This window comes from Stegodyphus dumicola, chromosome 4 (assembly GCF_044657685.1).
Source record: "Stegodyphus dumicola isolate Sdum_Otavi_A_Nest chromosome 4, ASM4465768v1".
Classification (NCBI taxonomy): Eukaryota; Metazoa; Arthropoda; class Arachnida; order Araneae; family Eresidae; genus Stegodyphus; species Stegodyphus dumicola.
In genome coordinates this window covers 99535663-99551251 of record NC_140771.1, presented here as the reverse complement: position 1 = coordinate 99551251, position 15589 = coordinate 99535663, and positions in this window count along the sequence as shown.

The window sequence follows — 15589 nt, the reverse complement described above, 5'->3', positions numbered from 1 at the left end:
TTAATCGAATCTAAGGTAAGATTAGTCATTTTCTGACACGTAAATAAGAAGTAGAACACTATTATATTTTCGCCCTTGTTTTACTTTTTGGGGTTTCCTTCTTTTTCTTTGCCCTATTTCTGCGTAAAAATAAGTTTTTTTTAAAGAAAGGAAGGTGCGTACTTGAGACATCTATAATGTTGTGCTTTCTTCTAAAGTTTAATAATTTTTTCTGAGCCCGTAATTTTTTCGAGCATTTTTTTTTTAATATATATATATATATATATATATTTCGAGCAAACTGCGGGGAAATTACTTGAATGTTAGGCAGCAAGAACAATAAGTTTCTTTGCTATTTTGTCATTAATTGTTCTAACCTTTTACACTTTCTGTATAGAAATAAAAAGTATCGAAGTGACCCACTTTTGCAAGATGGAAATACACGGTCGTTAATGTGTAAGAAATTTGTTAAGAAAGAAAAGAAAAGGGGCAAAGGAAAATTGCATGTTGCAAGAGACAGATCTATATAAAACATTTACGTCTTCTGCGCTTGGCACTTCTTTCATTACTTATAATCCTTTATCTTTTGTTGTTTGTTTGCTTCGAATCTATGATTTGTTACTGAGCTGTAGTTCAGGATAGAAATGAATGTGAATGCTGTAACGTTTGGTCGCAAACAATGGGAACATAAAAACTTATTGAAAAGCTGTACTGTGGACACTTGAACAACATGGATTTGAACTGTAAAGTTTAAATTTTACAAAGGCAAAACTGCAGAATGTGTTAAAAATATTTCAGAAATGAGTCAGAAAATAAGTCTTTCAAACTCTCGGAAATGCCGTAAATATTTAGAAGTAACAAAACTGGAGCAGAATGATTAACTACCTTCTGCGCATTATATACATTCTATTTACCTGTTTAGAGTAAAATATATGCAGATCCGTTAAAAAGCATCTATATCTTTATCGTCCAATATTCACAGTCTGTTTTTGTACTTATAATGTCTTTAGTGTTTCATATTACGAAATTATTTGTTGTTGCGTCTTATCTGACCAAAAATTTTACCATGTCAAGGAGTGCAAAACTGAATCTGTCGTTGGCATGAGCCTTTCACATCTTATAAGTGACAGTATGACTTTGTACAGTCTCGCCTCAGTTTTGAAGTAGTGTATCCTGGGGCGGGTTCGAGAGTCTCCAACCCGTCTTTCGCTAACAACAAACTACACTACAGGACTTACGGCTAGCCGTATATTTTCAGTGCCCCATGCCTCACAGAATATTGCACATGTTTGTGTACCCTAGGGCATGTCCATTTTGGGTAGGGATCATGGGCTCCAGAGTTCCAGGCCTCGTAGGGCGCGGAGCCGTGTGTCGAAGAGGTCCGGATCGTCGCGTTCGCATTCGGATGGCTGAAGCTACTTCTCTCTGGGTCAGCACAGATTACCTCTTTGGATAGAAGGTTTACACTTATTAATGGCATATCCGGAATTCGAGCACTGCCCTATCGGTACGACAATCAGGGTCACTAACCATTATTCCACTTGGGCTCCATGGGAGCATTTTATGAAACATATCGGAAACTTCGATCATTAAATAAGTTCGGATAGAACATCCTTGACGGTAAACCACTATTATCTTCCACTTTTAATTTGTAAATATCTTTACACGAGGATTGTTGAATACAGAACAGTTAAATGTATTTTTTCATTTTCCTTTTAGTATTATTGATAAAGAAGTTAGTTTTGATAATGCATTTTTGAAAAGAAATGCAGACATTGCAGAGTCGTATTCGGTATTTCAAGCAGCCCTATTTTACTTGCAGCTGTTTTAAATCATGTTCTAGATCAAGTAGAAGAGCCTTTGAAATGTATTGCAATGAAACTGAATGATTCATTTTACGTGAATAATTGTGTTGAAAGTATTTACTCTGTTACTGGCTTAAAATATTTCAAAAGAGAGTCTCAAAAATTCCAAAAGCACCTAAGTTTGACTTACGTGGATGGAGAAGTAATTATCTTCTTGAGATGCATGGTTTCTTTAGCGATAGCTCAACTTATGTAGATGAAAACGATGTATCGGTTTTAGGTCTCAAATAGGATACTAAGAATTACACCCTGTCATGCCAATTTACAGAAACTGAAAAGAACAATGAACCGATTACTAAACGAAAACTTTTGTCTAAAGCACATTAATTATTTGATCCCATAGGTTTCACTTGCCCAATAACGTTAATTCCTAAACTGCTTCTTCAGGAATGCTGGAAGCTGGGAATCTCATGGGATTCTAAGTTACCGGAAGATTTAATTAAAAGATTTGAAAAATGGAAAGATCAGTTACCAGAAATTAAAAACCTCAAGGTAGGTCACAGACTATCTGATTTAGAACTTAGTGAATCCGTCATAACACTGCATACATTTTGTGACGCGTCTAAGTTTGCATATGCGACTTATATTTTTCTTAGAGCTGAAAAGGAGGGAAAGGTAACTTGTCAATTAATACAAGCTAGATCAAGAATTGCTCCTCTGAAGGGATTATCGATTCCGAGGATGGAATTCCTAGCATGTCCTACTGGGGTTAGATTAACAATGCAGTGAAGAAAGATTTGAAGTTAGAAAATATTCAGTCAGTCAACTGGTCCGATTCGATGGATGTACTGTATTGGATCCAAAGAGAAGGTCCGTGGCAAATGTTTGTAGCTAACCGTGTAAATGAAATTAGAACTCTATCAGAATCCAATGAATGGAAGTTTGTTAATGGATGTCAAAATCCTGCCGATGTACCATCAAGAGGTTGCTCAGTAAAAACCTTACTAAAGCAAAAATGGCACGAAGTACCCCCCTGGCTTAGAGATAAATGTCCGGATTATGATCTGTCACCTGACGAAGATGTGGTAAATGCAGAAAAGAAGAAAACTATAGTATCTCACATGAATCAAAGTAATCATAATTATTTTAACCACATATCCTCCTATAAGAGAATAATTAGAATTACTAGTTGGATATATAGGTTTTATAGGAATTCTAAGTCACCTAACAAAATTTCAGGTGAACTATCTACTGAAGAGCTAACCGTGTGGTCATTTACATTCATGTCCATAAATTAAGGATAATGCAAAATCAGGCAAAGGAAGAGTTAGAAGAAAAACAAATCTGACTTATTTATTAAACAAAAGGTAAAGAGCAAAAATAGATGCTATATTTTTGATATTATTATAAAAATTAGCGATTATTTCTCCCTGGAGCAAATTACGAAAAAAGCCTATTTATAAAAAAAAACAAATTTACATGGTTGATATGATTGTTAATACATTGTATGTCTCCCAGACGATGCAATACAGTCCGTACAACGCCTAGGCATGCTGAGTATCAATTTATCGATCTGATCTTGGGGGATATTACACCACTCAAAAAGCAATGCTTTCCGAAGTTCCGGTAGACATGTAGGAGGAGGTTGAAGGTCTGCAACTCGTCGGCCAAGCATGTCCCACACGTGCTCTACTGGATTCAAGTCCGGTGAGAATGCTGGCCAGTCCATACGGGTGATATCCTCCGATTGAAGGCATTCGCTTACGATGTTTGCGCGGTGAGGATGGGCGTTGTCATCCATAAACATAAATCGTGCGCCCATGGCGCCCCGAAACAAACGTACATGTGGTTCCAGAATGACGTCCCGATAGATTTAGCTTGTCATGGTTCCAATTTAAACATGCAGGTCAGTTATGGAACCCAGAATAATTCCTCCCCAAACGAGCACTCCTGCACCACCGTAACGGTGTCGTTTAATGACGTTTTCTTGGTGGTAACGTGTACTTGGAGCTCTTCATATGAAAGTCCGGCGAGAATCAGACTGCAAGCTAAAGCTGGACTCGTCGGAAAACATTACACGAGCCCACTGTTGCGGTGTCCCCAATGCATGCTCTCTACTCCAGGCTAACCGCAAGCGACAGTGAGTTGCAGTAAGTGGAACGCATCTGACAGGTATACGAGCATATAGACCAATCTGCCCTAAGCGTCTGTACATGGTCTGCCTTGAAATTGTCGTACCAGTGGCTGAAGAGAGCTGATGAGACAGGTCTGAGGTTGTGCTCCGCCTGTTTCTTTTGGCATTAACAGCCAAATACCGGTCCTCATTCGGCGTTGTAAATCTGTGGTGACCTGTGCTGTAACGTCTTCTCACATTACCATCATGTTGGAATCGTTGCCAAAGCCTGGAGATGATACTCTGGTCAATTCCAAGTTCGTCTGATACTTCCAGTTGGGTACGCCCACATTCCAGACGGCCGATAATTCTACCACGTAAAAAATCATCCAAATGCGTCCTTTGTGTCATAACTATTCGGTTATTGCACTGAAATGCTGATAAAGCGCCTGCGAACAATTTTACTTCTTTGCCAGTATTCCTTATATATCACTCTCTTACACTCTCGTCATTGTGACGTACCATCGGTGTCATCTGGTTACTTCCTGAAATTGCATATGTTTCTTGAAGATGTGTGTAGTGATTTTACAGGTGATATATTTAGTTTAGAGTTCGATTTCCGCGTGACTCCGAATTATCCTTAATTTATGGACATGAGTGTAGTTACGTTATTATTCATTGTATGCTGAATCAACATCGAAGCAGATACAGTTACCACCCGGGGAGAACAGGTAGGCAGAATTTTGATATTTCATTTGAAATAAAACTTTTAAAGAAACCAAAAAATTATTAAGTTAATTTTTTAACAAACACCAACGCCGGTTTAGCTGTAAAAATACATATTAAAAGAGCACAGGACAGATACAAATAAAAATACACCAGAACAGATCATGAACTAAAATAGAACACCTAACATTTAGAATTAACATTAAAAATTAACATTAGAGTACGGAGACATAATAAGTGAGAACCTATGTTCATCTTATCTGGAATCGACTGATTGTAGTAGTTGTTCTCGTCGGTACCAGATGGCGCTCGATAAAATAGTTTCGTTACTATAATAGTTCTGTTACAAATACAATTTATTAAAAAATAAATTCATTTCCTAGAAATTTTTTTATGTTCTTTCACTTAATTCTATGATATAAATTTCAACAGTGTGATAAATCAAGTTTGAATAGGGAAGAAAAATTCGTTAGTTAAGTCATGAATTAATATATGTCATTCTATTAAATTTTCATGTTCCAAAATTTTTATTTGCTATTAAATCTTCAAGAATTATTAGCACAAATCTATTGCAGTTATGAAAAATACAAAATTCCCTTCTATAAGTTGCAGTTACTAAAAATTAAAAATATATTTAAAGACTTTTGTCTAATAAAGAGTGGTTTAGTGGCTATTACCCTCAACATGCATTAGCAAACGAAACTGATGTTTTCTATAATTTTTTATTACAGACGAAAGAATCTTAAATTTTTTGTTTTATTCAAACCACTTTTACAAATTTTCTTGTTCTAAAACGAATATCATTATAAAATGCCATGATAATGTATTAAACATAAATGCACTGCGTTTTAGTAATCGTAGAGCCTTTTAGCATAAACTATCTTACCACGCAGTTTTGCTTAACGGCCTGTTATATGAAGTTATATGCCAATTCAACGAATTGTAATTTAGAAAGTAATGAAAGTGTAATGCAAATAATAACCAAACTGTATTGCCACGACTTTGCAAAAACCTTAGAAAAGCTTCTGGCAGATCAGGTGCACAAATGCAATTTTGCTCTATTAGAACAACCAAATGTATTTAATATGAAAGCTTACAGGATCATCGCAGGTAAAGGTTTGAAAGGGTTTGACTTTGGGAGTTAGACGATAACAATCACTACACGGACAAATTTGTTTTAAAATAAATTTAGAAAATCTCGATCTCTGAACGCACCGTTGAAGGTTGAAATTACGCAAATATTTTTTTAATGTTCGCAACCTGGCTCTAAAAAGGTAAGCGGAAAAGTACGCCAAGAAATACGATATTAAAAATAACTAATTAATGGGTTATAATAAAGCGTTATAATTTTAGTACATTAAGAATTATTCACGTGTCCTACTTATTCCAATATAATGAGTTTAATGATGATCTTCAGGACACATGAGAAGAGGTCTACTGCTGTTCAAATTTATTCATGAAAAAGAAACTTGTTGCGCAAGTAATAAAAAACGTTAATTAGGCAGCAGAAAATATGGTAGAAAATAGCTATAATTAGTCACTAAAATTTTCGAAGGAGGGAATTTATTAAGATTTAGTTACTAACAGTAACAGAGCGGTGATTTACTTTATTTAAATCATGAAAGACATAGCTCTTAAAAATTAAATTAATCTGATATTTAAAGCAGAATATTCTTGGTCTAAAATTTGGATTTTGTTTATCATATTTTAAAACAAAGGGGAAATAGTAGTCATTCAAACTAGAACGTTTCTCCTCCAGTTCACTGTTTTGTAGAACAGTTTTGAGGATTTCCTTTAAATAATTTGTGTTTAAAAGAAGCTACTTTACTTTATGAATCCAAGAGAAAACTTCAGCACTGTTATATTAAATATGTTAAAATCGTATGTAATAAATTGAAAGCTTACTTCTTTTTACCAGAATTTGATTCGTATTTTTGAGTCTCGTATGTTATGTCTCATCAGAATAATAAATTTAATCCGTTCCAAAAACGCATTCATCATGTAAGATGCTTTACCTGCAAATTTGTATGGAAATAATTTTAATCCGTGCTCAATCTGGATTAAAAATTTTACTGGCGCTAAATATCTGTACACAGTCTCACTGCATTTCAATAATTCATTTCAGTATAGGTTATCCGGTCTATCATTGCAGATGAATAATACAATTCACCTCGTCTTTTTTTTGCACATCTCCTTTAGGGTTTGTTAAAATTCAACTTTCAAATTATTGTTTACATTAATGAACTTTTTTCTTCTTTGGTGACGCTGAAATAATGGTATTGCCTGGCATGGTCATTAATAGATCTTTTCATTTTGTTTGTCTGAGGTCTATTTGGATCACACTGCTTAGCTGTGACCTGGAATTATTTACTCTTCTACAGTTGGCCTTTGGCGGTTGTAAATATGGAGCCATTCTTTTCTCCTTCTCCTCATCAGAACAGAATATGAAAAAAAAACTTTAAAAAAATTATTCAAACCTTCTCATATTTCTGTCACATTATGTATCAAAAATGTAGTATGAAAATTCTCGGACGAAAATAGGTATGCGTGAAGATTTTGGGATATTTTGCGGTAAAACATTTGGCGAAAGAGGCGGCCAGTGGTTGGAGATATGACGTGAATATTTACCGGCAAAGTACGTGGTCAGATGAGCACGTTGGTGATCGCAAAAGAGCTCATTTTTAATCTTAAAAGAAGTGTCTAAGGAATTAAGAAGGAATGATGGAAGTCAGAAATAAAGTCAACCCCAGAATAAGGAGAAACCCTATCAAATACAATTAAATATTATTTACTATGGATTTGCGTTATATGCAATTAGTTTTAAATGGAATTACCTCAGTGGAGGTGTTGGATACTGAGGTACAAAGTACTCTCCTGGCAGGAAAGTTTAGCAAAAATCGTCTTAGGTAATGCTAGCTTTTTGCTATTGAAGAGACGAAAATCATAGTGGAGCACTATCAGTATTCTAAGTGTATATGCAGTATGAAGTTGAGTGCACAATTTAACTACGAAAGATAATGCTTTCTGTTTTATATAATTGGGAATTTGCCTGCGAACGCGATATTGGGTTTGAATTTCTTGAAATCACTACTTTAGTGCAATTACTTTCAGACAAATACAGGAGCAACTAACGCTCGATTAGCAAAATCAGAAAAGCCAAAAGTTAACAAGTACGCCATTTTCGAAATCTTCAATTGGAGTTTTATCACAGGAAATTTTCATCAATTGCTTCTTTTCTTCACGAGATAAAATTTAAGGTACATTTGAATAAAATGGATTAATCCAATTTTCTTTTCATAATCGTCGGGAAAATACATGTTGAAATTATTTATTAATGAAACCCAATGATTTTTAAAGTAGGATGCTAATTTTTCTTTTATTTTCAAATTATTTTTGGATAGAAAACTAAAAGTGGTAAAAAGCTTAAAATATTATTACCCAATTCTTTGATTATTAACTCGCGTTTTTTATCTTTGCATTTATTTTGTCTCTAATGGTAAAAAAAAATTAATTTGTACTTTTAATCCTAAATTTAATTCATTTAACTTTCCAAAATTATCAGCTAAATATTCTAAACTCGCCAACTATGATTCACTAAATAAACATTTTTGCAATTCAAATTTTGAATCACAGAGGAAAATTTGAATTTCTCACCGAAATTCAAAAACGTGAGTTAAAACTTTGCCTTTGTATAACCACCTTACTTCGTAATATAACAGAAGCGTTTCGTGTTCACTGCCCATCTCTTGGCATAAAATCACAAATTTTCTTGAATTTGAAGTTTGACTTTTAATCAAATTAACGATTTCCACAGCTTGATTCAAAACGATTTTCAAGCTTTCGGGGATTATTGGCTAGTAAAGCTTCGCGATGAATGGAGCAGTGAGTAAATTTAATTTCAGGTGCTCCTTTCTTTATTTGAGAAATATTTGCAATTACTCTATCGTGAAGAGATTCACAAATAAATTCTCTTCGGCAATTCATTTATCTTCTTCAAAACTTAGGTAAACCAATAATTGAACAAAGTTCGTTACATCAGTACTTTCATCCAACTTGTAGTGCGAAATACTCACTGTGCTTTGTTTTTTTGAATAATTTTCCTTTGTGGAAATAGCCATTTCACGAATTCTTTCATTAACTGTATCATTTGATAAAGGAATATTATTGAGTTCATTATCCGTTTTTCATTCCATAATGTTAAAACGATATATTTGGCTGCTGGTAATATCAGGTTTTCTTCAAAACTGTAAGCCTGCCCAGGTTTGGCGATTCTTAGGCTTACAAGGCAATTATTATTATTAGACTCACAAGGTAATTATTATTCTTAGGCTTACAAGGTATTCTTAGGCTTCCAAAGCTTTTTCACTTGAAGTAATAAAACCTTTCATTACTTGTTTACAATTTTGAACTCTGGTAATTTCCTCTTAAAATATTCTTTAAATTGGCATGCTGAGATTCATGATGTCTTTTAAGAAACGATGGTTTTATACTTTAATTTGATGTTAGTTCACCGCAAGAAGCACACTGAGGTTGAAGGTCCATTTCGTCTCCATTAAAAGTAAACCCAAATCATAAATAACTTACATTATGCATTCCATAAAAAAATTTTGTCTTTACTTTTCAGTATTCTTAGTGATAGTAGATTGTCCTGGGCCACTTTACCTATGAAGCGTCACTTTACCGCATAGTCAGTCCTAGCCATTTTTCCATTTTAAAAAATCAAGATTTGTTTTACTTTTTTTTTCACAAATATTTAAATGCGCAATATATTACAAATTCTTCAAAACCAAAAGACGATATTCTCAAATCGCGTAGAAACGTAAGGAAGAAAAAGTAACGAGAAGACAAAATACCTGCTGTTAGAGACTACAAATCGACGTAAAAAATTATTCTAATTGAAAATAGAGCAATAAAGTTATTCTAATTGAAAATAGAAAAGCACTATGAGCCCTGGTAATGGTGATGAGATAAAGTGTATTAATACTAATAAATCGATGAACTGTAAAAGAATTTATGAGATAATACCATTATCTTTTTATAGGAACTTATTTTTATTTCTCATTAAATGACATCCATTTCTATTACCCTTTGTGAAAACATTTATGAAGAATTATGTTTTGTCTATGACCAAAAGAATATTTGTGACAACAAAAACGGATTATTTTTGTCAAGTCTATGAGCGGCTGTTCACCTTGAACAAAGCTTCGCATAAAGCTGATCGCATAAATATGCGAGTGTTAAGAGAAAAAACTTAAACCGAATGCTGGGGTATTTAATTTTTGAATTTGATACTTAAAATTACTTTGTTTCTTTGCGTACCACCTATTTTTCTCTTGCTTACCACCAGTCGTACGCGTACCAGCGGCTAAGAATCACTCGTTTAGACCACTCATATTTACTGTTTATTGTCATATATTATCCTTTTGCTTCCACGTTTGTGATCGCACAAGTTTCATAAAATTTCGTTTGATTCTGAAACATCTTTCTTTTTGCGCAAACGTTTATGCCAATGAGTGTTTATTTATTTTTACATGAAAATAATGAACAAATTTCAGGATATTAGTTGAATTGATTGAAAACCTTTACTCCAAAACTTGCCTAAATTAGAACTGAATATGTAACTGTTGAAATTTCAAATTTTGCACCATATCCATGGGAAAATCTAATTTTAAATGGTATTTCAGATGTAAAGCTCGAAAACCAAATTAGTTACTGCAAAAGGCTGCGAATTTTTAATCTTTTGGTAATTGCAAAAGTGTCCGAGTTCTGAATTTTGGTAACGTTCCTGCAGATGAAAGGAACTGAAATGCTTAATTGTCGAGTTGAAAAATTACATTTTGGCCGCTAGACTAGTCGTCCAGGTCCTGTTGGGCCAGAGCAACGTAGAAGAACGTAGGAGTGTTAGCTGCAATGGCCTTTTGTCTAAACTAGCAACGTAGTTTCATCAACTTGCATCTGCAGGCGGTTACTCATGTTGATCACATATCTTTTTATTTTCCTCATGAAACAATACACTTTATTTCATTTTTATAATACACGATCATGTTCGTATGTGTTGCTAACTTGTTTGCTAACTTAGATGACCTGGCACTCTGTTTTAGATCAATCCAGTATTTCAATAAATCTAGATTCCCCAGAAGCCGCCCAGACGGTATAGTGGTTACTGCGGTACAAAAGGACCCGGGTTCGAATCCCGGAGAAGGCAGGGATGTAAAATTGTCTGTCCCTTCATAGGAGGTAACAGTGGTCGCCTATTAGGTTCCTTCACAATAAAATGGCTACCACTTCTGGCCTTAGTACTGGTCAATGCCGTTATAGGCAAGTGACCGCTATTTGGAAAGAAAAAAAAAACTCGTTTTCCCAGAAATAATCTTTGGAAGCTTTTACTAAAACTGAAAACCAGAATGTTGTAATCTACCACCGAGACATATGAGTCCTTCTACTGTTAGGATCGAATTTAGACCATATAGTTTGCAGCTGGAACCAAATGATTCCCTTCTTGTCAGTTTAATGTAATCCTTTTCAAATTATATTTATTGTATAAAACAAATCCATCAGCGTTCAGCATATGCAAGATTTTATACAGTTAATGTTCCTTTAAACGGTTTATAATTCCTCTCACAGTATTAACAACCCGTAGAACGCGTGCAGTGTTTCAAAGAACCTAAGGTAAATCACTATATATGAGCAAAATTAACAAGCCATTAGTAGGTTCAATTTATGTTGGTAAAGCAACACAGCATTTCTTTCTCTTTATTTCTACCTCTAGTGCATCGAAATCGAGAAGCCATCTAGAATCAACATCTAGAAGCCACATGGGACCTTTCCACCACGTTTCATGGTTAATTTGAGAACGTATATTTACTTCTCTAGTTAGTTTATCAGCTGGATTCTGTTTGTCGTTGCAAAATTTCCAATTGGATGGACTTGTCCTTTCTTTGATGTCCTTTCCAATTGGATCGACTTTCTTTTATCTACCATTAAAATGTTTTGCAGCTCTTAGAAATATACTTCTGCTCTACTGAAAAGGATTTTTGCAATGCTATTATGATCCATATTCTTGAGATCGTTGAAACTGCTCTTTGCATAGTTGTGACAAATGTTAAGAACATTGTTATAGAATATAAAATTATTTCATTCCATATATTGAAATATATAGTCTTCTAGAAGTTAGAAAAATTCCGTAAATTCTTCATAGATAACTCTTCTTTGTAGTCGTATTAACTGATTACTTATCTCACCTGATTCATGATGGGAAGTAAAGAAAATAATACATTGAAATCGTTCCCGAACATTTCTGAATATTTCAGAAGAAAATTTATCAGGAAAACCACAAGACAAAGAATAATGCAAAAACGAAAATAGTTATTTAAATATTTGAAAGCATGCCACAGGAATCAACCTAAGGATGTAACGTTGCGTGCCTCCAACTTGCACGCAACCAAGAGGTGACTGTGAAAACAGGATAAAACACACAGTCTTGTAAAGGGTTTAAGTCCCTTTTTATTCAACGTAATAAATTACAATTGCGTGCTCTTGACGCTTACAGACGGTGCCAACTCGGCGGTCAAATAAAAATAATAACCTGAAAAGAAACTAAAGACAAGACTCTAACTACGAGGCTCTCTAAAATAACTAACTCACCGCGTTTTACAACACCGCTGCTAATTCAGCAGACTTGAAGCTCACTTGAACGATTAACACTACTTCCCGCCAAGCACATAGGCCGAAACGCGGGGTTCTTCAATTTCTCGCTCACTACCTCCGCGCTCGTGAAGTAAGAATATCACACACCGAACTTGTTTCCTTCCTATTTAAATCATAATACTTCCGCTGATAATTTGAATCCTTGCGCGTTCTACTAAAATTTACATATTCTGGCATTGGCAGTTCCAGGGGAAAGTAAGACTCGACAGGAAAGATAGTTTAAACTTAAAATAAATGTTAGTTAAAATAAATATAAACCCTACATTTGCCGCTGCCAGAATTTGGAAAACTTGGAAGCAGGTCCTACAAACGACCTGTTGTAAGTTTCTCTAATTCTGAACTAACTGTCGAGAACCTCGTTTACACACAAAAATCTTATGTAACAACTTGTATACTAAAATTCTGTTGCTCGTTATAAAGCTCTCTTCTTTCAGCAACTTTTCCTGGACTTCATCAATCAATCTTGGTTTTTCCTTCCAGCATCCGGAAGGAATAAGTATCAGTATCTTTCTACATACATTATAATTTACACTTTCTTGACACAATAAATTTTTGTTTTTAACGATTCGTTTTTCTTACTTATTGCTTAATTCACATTCATTCAATTTTTCAAGCATTAATTTAACTTTACCCTGGCTCTCCACCGTGTGTGGTGTCAAACGGGAATATTCGTGTTTTAGTCTTACAACACTTCCCCTAACCACCAAGATTTGTTAGAATTCAACAACCAACTAGACACAGCTTAGTCGACATTCTACAACTCCATGAGCTACTTTAATAGCCTTAAAAATTCAAATGTAGGTGGAGAACCCTACAAAACACATTCATTCTAACTTCCCCCTCATTCATCTTTAAACATGCAGGCTTTCGCTCTAAAGCATGACTTTATCTACAATTTAATACTTAAATTTTGACTTCATTGCTTTTAAGCATTCACTTTTAGCATCTACAATTTTATGCTTCTAGACTAAATTCTACTTTTACATAACATTCAAGTATTTACATACATTTACAAAATTTTAATACATATGCTTTTTACAATTTACCATAAACTGAATAAGAGAAAATAAATTTTTACTTTACTCATTCTTCGCCAAGCTGGCGGCACTGAAAGTAAAATTCTTATTAATACAAGAATACGAAGTTATTTTTATCTTCGGCCAAATTTTGGCTTTAACATAACAGAATTAGTCTTTCGACCAACAGAAAATGCTTGTTTTTAGCTCTTACACTTAAATAAAATAATACTTTTGCCTTAGCTAAATAAAGTAAAACAAAACTAAGTCTCAACCGAGACATATTGACTTTCGTCAAAACATAGAACTTCGTACTTATGCATAACATTTCGGAACAAAAGAGAAAAAAAAATTATAGAAGGTTTTAACTTATCTTTGAGTTTTCGATGCTTGAAACTCCGTCATTCGTTTTTGGCAGAATTGGTCCAAAGTTAGAGGTTTCATGGATGTTAATCTTCTCCTTACTGCCCTCCGAGTGTCGTCCACCTGACTTTTTCTTTTGCGTCCTCTACATGCTGGCCTCTTGGCGGAGTAATCGTCTGGTTGTTGGCATTTCCGTTTCTTCCTGGGACGGCTGGTCTTGACGTCCTCCGGTCTGGAGTCCTTCTTGAATTTCTTCTGTTCCTCGTATTTTTGTGCCTCCTGTTGCCGTTTCAGTTTCCGGAACGGCGGCCTTGCTGGCACCTGACTCTGTGGCCGTGTGCGCGTTCTCCTTGATGTGAAATTTCTCCTGCCATCCTTTGTAGGTGGTGTTTTTCTCTTTACCACGGTTTCTTTACCCGGTTCATCTGTATTTTTGTTTTTCTTAAACGCTGGAGTTTGAAAATTATTTTTTCTTTTTGATACCGACGTCCGGGTTGTAGAAGGGCTAGGTCTCTCTTCAGTTCTCTGTTTCTTGGGTGATGGAATAGTTGTTGTTGTCTCTGGACCTTCTATTTCGTTTAGACTTGAGTCCTGCAAGAAACGTTTAAGGATTTCAAAATCATTTGGATTATAGTATTTTTTCACCTGGTCGGGACTTGCTTTACAGATTTCCCCTCTCTCGTTCTTAAGATATAAGACTACTCCTTTGATTTCCTGAATTACATAGGGGCCTTCAAATTTTGGAGCTAGCTTTGCCATAAAATTGTCTGGGGCACTTGATAAAGAGAATTTCCGCTTCAATACTTTATCCCCAACTTTAAAATCTGCTTCACGGCGTTTTCTATTGTAATATAGTTTCTGCCTATTTCTTGCCGTATCCGAGGTTTTAAGCGCCTGATCAATCAACTTTTGCACATCTTTCTGTTTAAACTCCTGCCCTCTTTGTTGCACAAAGAATAATTTATCTAAAGGCGTAATTAGTTTTCGGCCTAAGAATAATTCTGCTGGAGTTTTTCCCGTAGTATCATGATGTGCCGTTCTTAAAGCATAAGCTAATTCATTTATGTAGCCATCCCAGCGCTTGTGATGTGTGCTCACGTAACTGCGAATTATTTTTACTATGTTTTTATTAACTCTTTCTGCTATGTTAGCCTGTGGTCTATACGGAACCATTTTGATATGGCGTATGCCAAGTCCATTGCATATGTTTTCAAATATTTGACTAATGAATTGTTTTCCGTTATCGCTAATGACTTTTATCGGTGCACCGTATTTTAAAATGTATCTGTGTAAGAATGCATCTGCGACTGTTTTGGCTGACGCGCGTTTAAGTGGAACAATTTCTATCCATTTTGAAAAATGATTTACTATTACTAAAAGAAAACGATTTTTATTTAACTCGCTCTGGGGGAAGGGACCAAGAAGATCTATGCCTAAAATTTCATTCGGAAATGTAGCGCGAATGCTATTTAAGTACCCGGCCGGGCTGTAATTAATATCATTTATTAACTGACATTGATTGCAGGACCTGACATACACCGTTACTATTTTGTATAATTGCGGGAAATATACCGCCTCGCGTACCCTTTTTAAAGTCTTTCTGACCCCTAGGTGGCCCGCTGTTTTTGCTTCGTGCAACTCTTTCAAAATGCTTAATCGAAGCGAGGCTGGGATGACTGGCTTATACTCAAGATTTTCGTTTGTTGTTTTCGTATAGAATAATAAATTATCTATTATTTCATAGTTTTTTGCTCTATTTCTTATCGCATCGATATCTGTATGCTCAAAGCTTTCGGGGTCTTTCAAATAAGCATAGATATTTCCAAATTCAGGATCAGCTTTCAGTTCAGTAATAACCGTATCTCTAGAATCTAAAATTT